An 11,229-nucleotide genomic window follows, 5' to 3' on the forward strand; every position below is an offset into this window, starting at 1 on the left:
TTGTTAATGCTGTCCATATGTTTTTCAACAAATGATGAGCGATGGACTGACGGAGTGGATCATCCGTGCCGAGCGGCCACTGTTTCGCTGACGTCATTTTGACGTCATTAACGTCGAGGGATCCGTCAAAACGGAATAGTGGAAACCCCGCTAGCTTGGATTCATCTCTAGACTGGCCGACGGAGCTCCGCGCGAGGGCCTAGGCGGGCCACGGTTCCCACCGTCCTCCTCGTCGATGACGTCACTGACGGTCTACGGATCCATGGAAACGGAATAATGGGAACTGCGCCAAAGACACACACACACACACACACACACACACACACACACACACACACACACACACACACACACACAACACACACACACAGACACACACACACACACGTACCCGGGTATATAATGGGACCCTACACAATGGCTGCGCGTGGCCTCGGAGCTCATCCCCGACTCATTACCCCTGGAGCCCGTGGCGGGCAAGGCAGGCTGGGCTGGGGTAAGTCAAACGAGCCAGGGTGACATCCGGTCAGCACAGTTTACCTTCCTCGGGTTTCCTTTGGCACCATTTTCCGGCCGCCGGGTTAGACATATAAAACAGCAACACGCAGCACGAGGGCACGTGTGATGCACAGAGAGGAGGCCGCCAGTCAGAAGAGGCCTGACAAACGCAGCCCAGGATCAGAGGGAGATCCAGATGTCTTCAGTACCATTACGCCTAGCAAGGTCACACGTAATCAGAGAGAGAGAGAGAGAGAGAGAGAGAGAGAGAGAGAGAGAGAGAGAGAGAGAGAGAGAGAGAGAGAGAGAGAGAGAGAGAGAGAGAGAGAGAGAGAAAACACACACACACACTCACACACACACACACACAATTCCAATGTGGAAACAACAACAAAACAAGAGAGAGAGAGAGAGAGAGAGAGAGAGAGAGAGAGAGAGAGAGAGAGAGAGAGAGAGAGAGAGAGAGAGAGAGAGAGAGAGAGAGAGAGAGAGTTTTATAGTTTTTTTTTACTGCTTCTGCCGTAACTGACCACACTGAAGACTCGTTGTGCTTTACGCCTTTCTTCCCTCACATATAGGTGAACGGAGGGAAGCAAGAAGGGACTGGTCGATGTATAGATGGAGTTAATGGAGAAACGTGAGGGAGGAATTGAATGACTGAAGAAAGGAGGAAAGGAAACGAGGAAATGAAGGAGAAAAGGGAGAGGAAATTAAATACTGAAAACGAGGCTGTAGGAAAGGGAAAGGGCGCTAAAGATGTGAAAAGGAATATATGAATGAATGAAGAGAAAGGAGGAAGGGAGACGGAGGAAAAGGAAAGGAGGTAGAAAAAGTAGAGGCGTTTGATATTCACGGCTATTTGGAAAGGAAAATGAATGAATGGAGGCAGGAAATAAGGAAGAGGCAAGGAAAGGAAAGGAGGTGTAAAAGATGAGTATGTTGACGGTAAAGGAGTAATGGAGGTAAGGAGACATGTAGGACGAAAAAGAATGGAAGAAACGACAAGGAGGAAGTCAGATACAGAGGAAGGGAAGTGGCCAGGAAAGGGAAGGAGGGAATAGAGAGGACTGAGGAAGGGAATGATGGATGGAATGACCATAACTGATGGAAGGAAAAAACGGAAGGAAATGGGATGAAGAAAATATGTAAGGAAACGAGAAAAAAAGGAAATATGAAGAAAAGCATAAAACTGCATAGGAAGAAAGGAAATGAGGCTAAAATAGAGAAGGAAAGTAACGAAAGATTAAGCAAGGAAAAAAGAAGAAGAAAACTGATAATAAAAGGAAGAAAAATGAAGGAAAGAAGAAAGGAAAAAAGCAGCGATAAATAAATAGATGAATCCATGGATCAAGGAAAAAAAGAAAGAGGAAAGAGGAAAAGGAGCGAGATGGCAAATATAAATGAGAGCAGAAGAAGAAAGGAATGAATGAACGAATGAACGAGTTAACGGAGGAAGGGAGAGAGGGAGGGAGGGCGGGAGGAAAAATCTGGAGAAAAGAATAAAGGGATAGCTGAAAGGCGAAAGGAACAGTGACAAAAAGTAACAGAGGACATGGAAGGAATGGAGAATGAAAATTGGAACGAGAGGAGAAGTGTGAGGAGGAAGAGGAGGGAGGCAGGAAGGGGAGGGAGGGAGGGAGGGAATGACGTGTGGGAAGCGGGGTAACCAACATGACCACTTAACCCGTACAGTGTTTTGGTATTTTGTAATTTCCTCCTCATCCCAGCGTCGGATGAAAAATCGATGTTTTTTTTTGCATAAAACACCTTAAAACCATGAAAAATGAAGAAACAAAGCGTCTTGTGTGTATTGAATTGAATTGAATTTATTGATTAGGCTCAGACTTTATAAAAATATATGGAGCTCCTCCAAAAGTAAAAATAGATAACAATATGTCCATGCAACAAGTAAATATCTGGTTATGTAACTAACCAAAACAAACACAACAATAATTCAATACATTAACTAGCGTAAAAAAAAGAGGTACTAAGAAATATAAATAATTGAAGGAGAATAATGAGTGCCAACACCTGACACTCATCTGAACATGCTTAGCACTGGCCTCAAGAACAGAGCTAAGTTTTTCATGATGGTAACATTGGTGGTTTGCATCAGTGATATATATTTGAAATGTGTTGGCCTGTGTGTATAATAGCTTGGTATGTACATATCACGCAACCTTACAATTTCACTATCAGTGCACTCAAAAAGACCAAGGAGTTTATCTCCCACAACACCAGAATCACACTTATTACAAAGCCGATTTTCTCTATTTACACCTTGATGCCTGCCAGCATTAACAGTTGCATTAACTGTTGTTACAAGTTCTTAATCTCGTCACCAGTATTGGGCTGCTCTTCTATAGCCTTGAAATATACCACTCCATGCCATAATCCACCTTAAACATTTTGTAGTTACTGCACAGAGATGTTGTTACTATGTTGTTTTGCCAAGCTGCAATCCACTGGTCTTTCAATCTCAATTCCACAGCTTTATTAACCCATGTTGTATTGGGAACATCTTGAGACAACCATAACCATGACATACCACACTCATCACAAATGTTTTTAATAACAACCATGGAGAAGTATATACCCCTAACCTATCCAAATGTAACAAGCAGTGATACACTACTGAACAAAATTTTGTATCTTTACCTAAAGTAATTTTAGATCAATATCCAATCATTCTGCTCTTTACATGTAGTCAAGTAGAAATACTCCCAGTTCACTATATTCCATTTCACTGGTAGTAATCCTATGAACTCCCAATGCCTGTTTTAAAAAATTCATATGCAAAGACTCTAACTCTCTAACTCTATAAAATCCCCAAATCTCTGAGACATATGTCAGTACGGGCAACACCGTGGTATTAAATAGTTCAGTTTGCATGTCGGCTGGCAAGTCAAATTTCCTACACTTTCCTATCAGTGAATACATTGCCCGTGTTGCCTGTTCTTTAAGCTCCAGCTTGCTTAAATAACACACCAAGATACTTATAGTCTTCCACTACTTCAATGTTTTCACCTCCAAATACAAATTTGTAGTTATCAATGTTGCCTCTTCCCCTACTAAACATGACTATTTTTGTTTTGTTGCTGTTAAGTTGTAGTTTCCACTGATTACAGTACAAATTAAAAGCAGTCAAGGCTTGTTGCATTCCCTCCTCACTATCACACACAATAATTGTATCGGCTGCATACATTAATACCAGGAGTTTTAGGCATGAATTTAAGAAATCATCACCAAAATCTAATAATTACAATTCAATTTACTTCCAATATCACTAATATAAAAAGCGAACAGCAATGTTGACAAATTTTCTCCCTGCCTTACCCTGCATTACATACAAAGGTGTCTGATGTCTGTTGGTTCAGCATGACACTAGACCTGATGTTGTCATACATGTTTTTGATTACATTAAATATTTTCCCATGCACCTTTTCCTTCACCAACTTGCACCACAAACCTTCACGCCACACCATATCAAAAGCTTTCTTGTAGTCCACAAACAGCTTCCTTTTCCTCCAGTTGAACAAATCAGTTATACATTTAAGCAAAAATATATGATCCAGTGTAGAGAACTCATGCCTAAAACCTGCTTGTGTTTCATTAATAATAATCTTAGTATTTGAGTGTTCAATGAGTCTCTCGTTAAGTATTGAGGTAAGCAGCTTCCCCATACAACTAAGCAAAGTGATCCCCCGGTAGTTGTTAACATCCTGAGCGTCACCCTTATTCTTATAAAGCGGCACTATTGTCCCAACCAGCCACTCAGATGGCAGTATCAAGTATCTTATTAAACAGCTTAACAAATAGGGGGACAAAATATGCTGAGTACTTTTGATGCATTCATTTAATATCTTGTCAGATGCTGGGGATTTATTGTTTTTTTAATTTTTAGATATTTCTTGTAAACTCTTCGTTGGTTATAGGGTCATTAAGTAATGGTGAGAGTTCATTATCCATATTATCATGATCATTTAGAATATTCATTTCATTATTATCAATGTTGTCATCACTCGCTAGCGGGTACATTACTTGGTCCCATAAATTTAATCTTTACGTGTAATCCACAGTGTACATCAGACAATAGCGGAGCATAATCCAATACTCTAAAAACACCACATACTGCATAACTTCAGGTGAACCTAAGAAGTAATATATATTTGTATTGTATGCAAATACCAGTCTTCCCCCCTCATTCCATTAAATATAAACACTTGATGATTTTTACAAATTTCAACCAGTTTCCTGTCATAAAAGTTCCTGTCTAGGGTCAGATCTTGGTTTGCCCTGGTCTTAGTTATACCATAATCAGTTACACTTATGTGGGGATTTCGGCAGGCACCAGATCATCATCACCAGCACCAGAGGGAACATAGTGAGAGTATGAGCATTAAAATCACCACACAGTACATGCATATAGTCATCACTGGGATAATTTATCAAATAATTGTCCTTCTCATCAAAGTACTCTTCAGTGCCATATCTTGAGTGTGAGGAGGGAAAGTAAACACAGCTTATTACTAACTCCTTACCTAAATTTGCACTCCCTCTGTCTACTGTAATTGAGAGTTTGTTCTTATGTGCCTCCACTGAAAGCTAACATTTTTCTTTATGGCAGTAAGTAGACCCCCCAGACTGTGTGTGTGTGTGTGTGTGTGTGTGTGTGTGTGTGTGTGTGTGTGTGTGTGTGTGTGTGTGTGTGTGTGTGTGTGTGTGTGTGTGTTTTTTTGTGTCACTGTGTGTGTGTGTGTGTGTGTGTGTGTGTGTGTGTGTGTGTGTGTGTGTGTGTGTGTGTGTGTGTGTGTGTGTGTGTATTTATTGCCATGTATGTGTGTGTGTGTGTGTGTGTGTGTGTGTGTGTGTGTGTGTGTGTGTGTGTGTGTGTGTGTGTGTGTGTGTGTGTGTGTGTGTGTTTATTTCTTGCAATGTGTGTGTGTGTGTGTGTGTGTGTGTGTGTGTGTGTGTGTGTGTGTGTGTGTGTGTTGGTGGGTGGGTGGATTGGTGTCTCTCTTGTAAAAATGCAATTCTTGGGAGACGGAATCACACTCTTCTTGTATCCAGTTCACGCCCCCACAGACAACTTAGCTCGTCACAGTTATCACTTATGTGTTCCAGCTCTGTGTTATAATGTGTCAGACATCAGTAACATCAGTATAAACATCTCAACTGTTTAAAATATGTGTGTTCTCACAAAATAATTAACATATAAATGATAAAACTGTGTAAATAAAGGGTAAGTAATGACGTTACGAGCTGCCAATACGTGGCCTGGCTGAGCGCGAGCTGTGATTGGTCCTAATTTCCCGCGAAGACGAGGTGTTCCAGACTTGGCGAATATGAGTATGCGCCCGGGCCCCGCGCGGAGCCAGTCCAGAGATGAACTCAAATTAACTTTTGGATCCGGGGTGGTGCCAGTCCAGTGCCGTTGAATATATTCTACATATCATGAAAATATGAAATAAAAATACTCAGCTACAAAATAGCATATACAAGACGTCGTTTTTGTTAATGCTGTCCATATGTTTTTCAACAAATGATGAGCGATGGACTGACGGAGTGGATCATTCGTGTCGAGCGGCCACTGCTTCGCTGACGTCATTTTGGCGTCATTAACGTCGAGGGATCCGTCAAAACGGAATAGTGGGAACCCCGCTAGCTTGGATTCATATCTAGACGGGCCGACGGAGCTCCGCGCGAGGGCCCGGGCGGGCCCCGGTTCCCACCGTCCTCCTCGTCGATGACGTCACTGACGGTCTACGGATCCAAGGAAGCGGAATAGTGGGAACTGCGCCAAAGACACACACACACACACACACACACGTACCCGGGTATATAATGGGACCCTACACAATGGCTGCGCGTGGCCTCGGAGCTCATCCCCGACTCATTACCCCTGGAACCCGTGGCGGGCAAGGCAGGCTGGGCTGGGGTAAGTCAAACGAGCCAGGGTGACATCCGGTCAGCACAGTTTACCTTCCTCGGGTTTCCCTTGGCACCCATTTTCCGGCCGCCGGGTTAGACATATAAAACAGCAACACGCAGCACGAGGGCACGTGTGATGCACAGAGAGGAGGCCGCCAGTCAGAAGAGGCCTGACAAACGCAGCCCAGGATCAGAGGGAGACTTCGTTTGGACGGCCTGTAATAATTCTGGATGTGAATCTATTTATGAGATAATTTGTTAAAAGACAAACTGACAGACAAGCGGAAGGATGGTGAAGGAAATATTGTTCACTTCCTCTGGCGACAAAAACAACACAGCATCGATCACACACGCGTTGAGCCGACACGCAAAGCTCAAAAGTTCGTTCACGGATTCCGGAGACAAGATTCCTCCGCCGATAAAATTAACGCAACGCAAAAACTTGTCCTTTCCTTGCTCATAAAAGTTGATTCCTTTTTTGTTCTTTAAATCCTTTTTTGCTCCGTAAACTTAAATCCTTTCTTTGTTCCTGAAACTTAAATCCTTTATTTTGTTCCTTAAACTTACATCCTTTTCTGTTCCTTAAACTTAAATCCCTTCTTTGTTCCATAAACTTAAATCCTCTTTCGTTCCTTAAATCCTTTTTTGCTCCGTAAACTTAAATCCTGTTTTGCTCCGTAAACTTAAATCCTCTTTCGTTCCTTAAATCCTTTTTTGCTCCGTAAACTTAAATCCTTTTTTGCTCCGTAAACTTAAATCCTTTTTTGCTCCGTAAACTTAAATCCTCTTTCGTTCCTTAAATCCTTTTTTGCTCCGTAAACTTAAATCCTTTTTTGCTCCGTAAACTTAAATCCTCTTTCGTTCCTTAAATCCTAATTTGCTCCGTAAAATTAAATCCTCTTTCGTTCCTTAAATACTTAGTTGATCCGTAAACTTAAATCCTTTCGTTCCTTAAACTTTTTGCTCCGCAAACTTAAATCCTCTTTCGTTCCTTAAATCCTTTTTTACTCCGTAAACTTAAATCCTTTTTTGCTCCGTAAACTTAAATCCTTTTTTACTCCGTAAACTTAAATCCCCTTCACCCCAGAGAAGCCTCGCCCGTGCCAAAACGCCACACCAGACGCCTGGGTGCTACATTGTAATTTATATACTTTGTTGTTGTCGTTGTTGTTGTTGTTTTTTTCCCTTTATTGATGTTGTGTTTCTGTGTGATCCTTTTCCTTTTCTTCTGCATTATTCCGTCTCCGGTGTTATTTTTCTTTATTTCCCGCGTGACAGTGTGGTGTAGGGTATCTACATCGCCTTTCCTTAATGCGGTATCCTGCTACAGCTGAGTCTCCTTCACCCCAGAGAAGGCTTACCCGTACCAGCATACCACACCAAAGTCCTAAATTCTAGTTGTTATTTTGCTAATGTTGTGTTTTGTATCTGATTTTTTTTCCTGGTAGCCCTATTCCTTTTCTGCATTATCCTGTCTCCGGTGTTGTTTTTCTTCATGTGTCGTGTGACAGTGTTGTGTAGAGTATCTACATCGCCTCCTCCTGGTGCCGTATCTTGCTACAGCCGAGTCTCCTTCACCCCAGAGAAGGCTCTCCCGCACCAATACACGGCACCAAGGGCCTTCATGCTGGATTTTTGCACGTGTTTTCGTTATATTTTTTTCCTTTTTCTCATGGCGTGTTACCGTCATATCTATTTCCTGGAATTCTTATTTCTGATGTTTCTTTAGTTTATTCTCCTTATTTTCGGTGTTTTTCACCTGTAATATCCCTTTGGTGGAGTTGTTCAGAAATCACCCTTCCTTGGTGCTGTCTGCTGACACGAATGAGTCTCCTTCACCCCAGAAAAGACACGCCCATATCAACACACAGCACCAAAAGCACTCCCCTCCCCACGCCCCTGGACACTCAGGATCTCCGGCACCGCCATGGACGCCCCGAGGGAGCCGAGACGCCCTGCCGGAACCCCTCAGCCCTGCGGCGCTCGCCAGGGAGGCCTTGGGCTCCCCGACGCTCCCAAGCACCGCCGAGGCTGGGGAGGGCGAGAACTCCAGACGACTGCAGGACAACTCCAGTCGAGAATATTAAATTAATCGTACACACCGCGACGGCGCAAAGGCTGAGTTTGTCGAGTCTGGGATGGCAGGAGCAGGCAGAGTGTTTTGGCGAGGCATGCGTTTCCCTCTTTGCTTCTGATTTCCCTCATTGTTTATTGAGAGAGAGAGAGAGAGAGAGAGAGAGAGAGAGAGAGAGAGAGAGAGCATTTTAATAGATATAATGCTTTCGTAATGCTTTAGTTAGTTGATATTGTTGTCATTACCAACATCTCTCTATCTCTCTACTACCCCACCCTTCACCCCCCACACACACTCATTGTGTGTATTTAGTGTGTGTGTGTGTGTGTGTGTGTGAGTGTGTGTGTGTGTTTTCTCTCTCTCTCTCTCTCTCTCTGATTACGTGTGACCTTGCTAGGCCTAATGGTACTGAAGACATCTGGATCAGTATACATTGTAGAAAATTACCCTCAGCGTCTCAACAAACCTTTGAATATATACACGAGACCTTGAGATTATGTGCCTGAGGAGCAAAAGTTTTTATATGCTCGGTGCCTTAAATGATGCTTAACTATATACCTACCAGCAACAAACTAGGTACCATAATATGTATAAATAAATTACACCAGATTATTGACACCTGCGTCACCCCTCAGTCAGCCACACATCTAGACATCATTGTTACTAACAAACATGACGCAATAATACACAAAGACATGATACCTAACACTATATCAGACTGTGACCTTATAACAGCAACGGTTAAAATTACCAAACCTAAACGCAAGCCGGGAATGATAACTTTTCGTCATCTCGGGGCTCACAGCAAAGACCTGTCCTGTGATGGCTTAATAGGCGCTGCTCCCGCCCTAAAGGAAATTTCCTCTACAGACAACGTAGACATCCAGGTACACTCCCTCACGTCTGTACTCTCAAACTGCCTGGAACAATGCGCTCCTTTTGTCACCAAAGAAATAAATAAGCCTTTTGACCCCTGGATAATCGACGAAACTCGCTCAGCTATGTCAACACGAAACACCCTTCAAGCGCGCCTGAGACAAAATCGTAATAATGCTGAGTTACTAGAGCAATATAAACACCGACGCAATAGAGTAAAGTCACTGCTGCGTTATGCTGAACAATCATATTGCCGAGAAAAATCTACGACGGTAGAGGCAATTCAGCGGCCACATGGAAAATAATACAAGACATCAACCCAGCAAAAAAGAAACTAATAACAATAACTTCATAACGAACGTGAAATGCCGGATAAATCCACTGTTCTGTTTGTTAACGTGGGGGAATGCGCCTTCCTAACAATGCAAAACAATCTCAATATTACAAATCAAAACCGTATTATACCCCAACAAGATGTAAACCACACTCATCTTTTCAGGGCCGGCCCAGCAGACATGAACACAGTCATATTAACTATTAAAAACCTAAAGAACACTAACTCAGCGGTTCAGATGGGATTACACTTCGGTACATCCAAGATTCCCTAACCGTTACGATCACATACATTACTACAATCACCAACACATCGATTGTTACTGGAAAACTCCCTACCATGTGGAAACACGCGACCGTCATACCTATCTATAAAAACAGAGACTGGAAGAACGTAAACAATTATCGGTCAATATCACTGTTACCCATTCTCTCAGAGATATCAGAGAAAACTGTAGTCCAACAGATGACCACCTTCCTAGAGTCGAAGAAGCTTCTCTCTAACACTCAACACGGCTTCAGACCTAAACTTTCAACAGACCGCCCTTACCACGTTTACAAATAACATGCAGAAATATGGATGAGAAGAAACTATTGCTTATAACGTTGTGCGACCTATCAAAAAGACTTCAATAGCATAAAACACGATATCTTAATATAAACTGCTCAAGGTCAAAAAGTGAAGGTCAATAGTACCACGTCTACGACTGCACCAATACAATACGGAGCTCCTCAGGGATCAATATTAGGGGCAATTCTTTTCATCATTTATGTCAAAGACCTCGCTGAATCGATGCATGGACGCGCGATGGTACAGTACGCAGACGACACGCAGCCCGAGAACACTGACACAAATAATACGCTGCCTGACCCCATCATGGCGGCACAAGAGACCTTCACACTGGCCAGGGAGTACTATAATAAAACGGTCTATTGCTGAATACTAATAAAACACAGTGTGGGCCAGGTCAAGCATTAAACAAATTCCCCAAAACACCACTCTCATCTTTGGCAACACTCCCATCACTCCTAGCAAACATATCAAGAATCTTGGCGTTTATATGGACTCCCACTTGACGTTTAACATACATATAAACGAAATCCACAAGAAAGACATTGCAACTCTACTATTTACAAACATAATTAAAGATAAATTTGATAATATAATACATAAAAAAGGAATTCCCTTCCTCTAAGTATCATTCATTATTGTCTACCAGTGTATGGCACTACAAATAACTACAGAACTTTGCGGCAAAGATATGAATTGGGGGAGCGAGGAGGTGTGACACACTGCGGGACACGTTCCCTCCCAGTCCAAGGCCCCAGGCTATGGAACGCTCTCCCACACCATGTAGCACAATCTTATACCAAACATGTATTTAGAAAAAGACTAAAAAACTAAAGTAAAGATTAGACAGAGCAAATACTTCTCTTACTAAATCAGCTTCCTCGAGGCTGGGCGTTCTGTACCGTCTCCGCCAGTTCTTCTCCCCTGCACAGTTGCTGTCCATATA

The 11,229-nt window shown here is 42.6% G+C and overlaps 1 long non-coding RNA gene across 1 annotated transcript; it reads right to left on the minus strand.

Moving 5' to 3' along the window:
* Positions 1 to 358: 358 nt before the first annotated feature.
* Positions 359 to 8,526, minus strand: LOC126989632 (uncharacterized). Its single transcript, XR_007743538.1, has 3 exons — positions 7,387 to 8,526; positions 6,481 to 7,284; positions 359 to 540 (listed from the first exon to the last, which is right to left on the minus strand). It is a non-coding gene; the product is annotated as an uncharacterized LOC126989632 (long non-coding RNA).
* Positions 8,527 to 11,229: the final 2,703 nt, after the last annotated feature.

Source organism: Eriocheir sinensis, unplaced genomic scaffold (genome assembly GCF_024679095.1).
Source record: "Eriocheir sinensis breed Jianghai 21 unplaced genomic scaffold, ASM2467909v1 Scaffold125, whole genome shotgun sequence".
Classification (NCBI taxonomy): domain Eukaryota; kingdom Metazoa; phylum Arthropoda; class Malacostraca; order Decapoda; family Varunidae; genus Eriocheir; species Eriocheir sinensis.